Source organism: Sinocyclocheilus grahami, unplaced genomic scaffold (genome assembly GCF_001515645.1).
Source record: "Sinocyclocheilus grahami isolate Dianchi unplaced genomic scaffold, SAMN03320097.WGS_v1.1 scaffold417.1, whole genome shotgun sequence".
In the NCBI taxonomy this organism is placed as follows: Eukaryota; Metazoa; Chordata; class Actinopteri; order Cypriniformes; family Cyprinidae; genus Sinocyclocheilus; species Sinocyclocheilus grahami.
The window spans coordinates 47,067-50,806 of record NW_015505596.1 but is presented as its reverse complement, the minus strand read 5'-3'; the positions used below and the strand labels follow the sequence as shown (position 1 = coordinate 50,806).

General features: G+C 35.6%; 1 pseudogene; it reads right to left on the bottom strand.

Annotated features, from left to right (window-relative positions):
• LOC107551174 (collagen alpha-1(I) chain-like) overlaps positions 1–2,423 on the bottom strand; it is a 12,272-nt pseudogene extending 9,849 nt beyond the window's left edge.
• Between the last annotated feature and the right edge of the window lie 1,317 nt (positions 2,424–3,740).

The window sequence follows — 3,740 nt, the reverse complement described above, 5'->3', positions numbered from 1 at the left end:
GCCCCAGCTGGTGTGGGGGGACTTGCCGGCTTCCGCAGGGCACTGGAGGGGGTCAGCAATAGTGGCGTTTTCCATACGGATCCCAATTCGTCAGTCACGACTGACGTAACGTAGAACGTGACTGACTGAAAGGGAACGTCTCGTTTACTTGTGTAACCCTCATTCTCTGAAGGAGGGAACGGAGATGTTACGTCCCGTTGCCACAGTTGCTGTACCACCGCTGTACGGCCGGGGCACGTAGTCTCGGCTCCTCAGTGAAAAACTGATGTGCGTTTGCATGCGCTCTCCTTTTATACCCGCGCTGCGGGGCGGGGTGCGCGTGGCGAAACGCGCACGCTAACTGTCATTGGCTTGTTTAGTTTACACTCAAAGGTGATTGGGCTCTCGGGCGAGATCACAAAATTGTATTAGAGATAGTGATAATTTGTTTACATAAAGAACAGTGATTGGCTGTCGTTTTAGTTATTTTACCAACTGGGCCAGTGGAAGGAGTCTCCCCTTTATGGTGTGGTTTCTCAAAAAAAAAAAGTTTAACTGGGGTTTTCCTTACCACTATCACATTATTTACAAGTGGGTTGTTTCCACTTTGTTAAAAGAAATGTAAAAAAATATTACATTACATTACTTCAGTTCCTTGTTCATTTGTTCTTTTGCTAGAACAAATAAATATGCAGTAACTGAAGATGTTGTTGTTGTTTTTTTAAGACTCTGTGCTTAAATTAACCCCCTTCCATGTTTCGCACTTCCTCATGTGATTAGATCAAGCGTCACTAATGAGGTCATGGAACATGTTCTAGCTGATATAATAAATGAATGAATAAATACAACGTTGAATGATCTACATAAATCAAGACCAATTTATCAACCATGCCTAGATTTTCAAAACCATCATTTGGCTACAATGAAACCAAAATGTAGGCTACTTTTTTTTTTACTATGGGAGAAATAATAGATTTTTCACATAATGATAGTAATTAAACCATGTTGACAGAATGGTTTATTAAGAATGGGGGGAAACGGCTGAGAGAAAACATTTTATATACAACCCCCTAATAAACATGAACAGGAATCGGTGGCATTTTAGTAAGAGCTTAAAGAATGTTGCCGTATGTAACTTTCCCTCTAGTGGTCATTATCAAACACAGTAGCACATTGCTGAGAAGCGTTTGTACAAGAATCCCAAGAAAATCGCCTCACAAAAATACCAGAGAAGTACAGGCATGAAACTGCTATCTCTGTGGGTTATTGACATTTATACCATGGGCTTATGTCTTTGTGCACTTTGTATTAAATTGAATTAGTTTTGTAAAATAGCCAGCCAAGAACATGCATGTAAATCAGTGGTTTTCTGAAATGAGGAGGTAAAGTCAACAAAGTGATTTTTTTTTTAAATCACATGTAAATTCATGTACCAGTAAAACCTTTTTTTGGTTAAATAAACATGACTTTATTAACATTATTTTATATTTTTACATTAACAATATAATCAGTATTTTATTAAAGCCAAGTGAATCTCATCAAGTTAGTGTTTTTAAGCATTTTACATTTATTCCAAAATAATAACTCAAGGCAGTAACAATGTAAACAATATATTTTATTTGTGAACTTATGTTCAGCTCTTCTTTTTAATAAATAACTATTTTTAAATTTTTCGGATCATCAGTCATCAAAGGTTGGTAAATATTTTTTAGTCACTATACTTCAAATTTCACCAAGCTGATTACTCACTAAAAACTCCCACAGAAAATGTTTTCAGGCCATTTTAAGTATTTTTTGATGTAACAAAGTGGTTAAATTTAAGTGTGCGAGTTGTTTACTCACTTTTTTCAAATTAACCTTCCCATTAGCGCCATTATATTGTTGATTCTGATTGATTCACGAATGCGCACGAACACAAGTGGCGGGATTTATTGCATGAACCAATCACAGCCGAACACAACCAGTCATATCATGATGGAGGCTTTGGCTCCTCTCACATGACTTTCCCGCATTCATTTTCAATTACACCTCGGCTCACGGCACGCTTTAGGGCTGGGGTATTTAATTAAAGTTCCAAGAGGTCTAGTCTTTTTATTTTCTTCCCAGCAGAGATCTGGACTATAAAAAAAATATATATATATATATACAATAAACGCCCTTGATGTAAATGCAGTATTGAGGGTTTAAGAGTGACTTCAATCAGGTCATCTGAATGCTGCATTGCATTACAGACTCAGGCTGCTGAAAGTTTTATTTTCTCCCTTAAAGGGGTCATATGATGCGCTTTCAAGTTTTCCTTTCTCTTTGGAGTGTTACAAGCTCTTGGTGCATAAAGAATATCTGTAAAGTTGCAAAGACTAAAGTCTCAAATCCAAAGAGATATTCTTTATAAAAGTTAAGAGTCAGCCACGCCTACCTAAAATGGCTCTTGGCTCATTGGTCATGGTTTCGATTCCCAGGGAACACACATAGGCTACTGGTAAAAAAATGTATAGCCTGAAAGCACTGTAAGTCGCTTTGGATAAAAGTGTCTGCTAAATGCATAAACTATTATTATCATTATTAAATTATTAATTAATTAAATTAAAAGTATTAATTAAATTATAATAAGAAATATGTCGTTTCAACACCGAATAAGCATATTAAAATTATTTCTAAAGAATCATGTAGCACATGACACTGAAGACTGGAGTAAGGGTTAATTAAAATTAAGCTTTGGTATTGCAGGAATAAATTTTTAAAACACAATAAAGTAGCAGTTATATAAATTGTAATCATATTTCACAATATCAGATAAATGACCAGATAAATGCAGCCTTGGTGAACATTATAAACACTTCTTTCAAATATTACCAACCTCAAACTTTTGAATGTACTGTACATACAATTCACATGACCTCAAATTTGCTCTTTTAAAAATGTATTTGTTACACGGCAGGACTGTTTTAAGTGAACTGCAAAAAAATAAAATAAATAAAGACCAAGGGAACACAGAGAACTCCATACAGCTTGTATATCTATCAGTCACATTTCTTTTAATTCTCCTCAACCTTGCAGTCTGAGGGGTGGAGCTAATGGCGCATACAACCACAGCATTGGGTTCCTCACCAACCCACAGGTCCTCTGGGACACTGAGGTGCAGCATGAGCAATACACACGATTCCATCTTCTCCGCCAGCTTCAGATCTGGAACTGGCCTTTAGAGGCTCTTGTAAATTATAATTGTACTAAAATCTGGCTAGTTTAATTTGAGATTTTTTACAAGTGCTTAATAATTACATAAACACAAATAAAAATTGTGTTTATGTAACATGACTTATAAGGGCCAAGTAACCAAAATAAAAGGGTCGTTGACAGCACACATTAAGTAATATAAAACAAACTATAAATTCTGTGAAAGGCTCATAAAAACAGGTCAAATTATTTCTGTAGCTGGTAATATCTTTACTATGCACTTGGTACTATTTGACAGTCTTACATAAAAATAAGCACACCATGCCTAAAAGTAAGATTATAACAAGCATTTGAAATAGTTGAAAACATAAATTAAATGAATTTGTAATAAGACCATTCTTGAAAGCAACCCACACAAATCTGATTTACATTAAACACTTTACATGACTGTTCACTGCACATGACCAAAGCAAACCATCTGAGCAACTGCATGAACATAAATAAAGCTGAGTTGATTCCTGCTTTGCATATATAAAACATATAATTCCCTTCTGAATTCCCCTTGAATTCTAGTTACCCATCCTGCA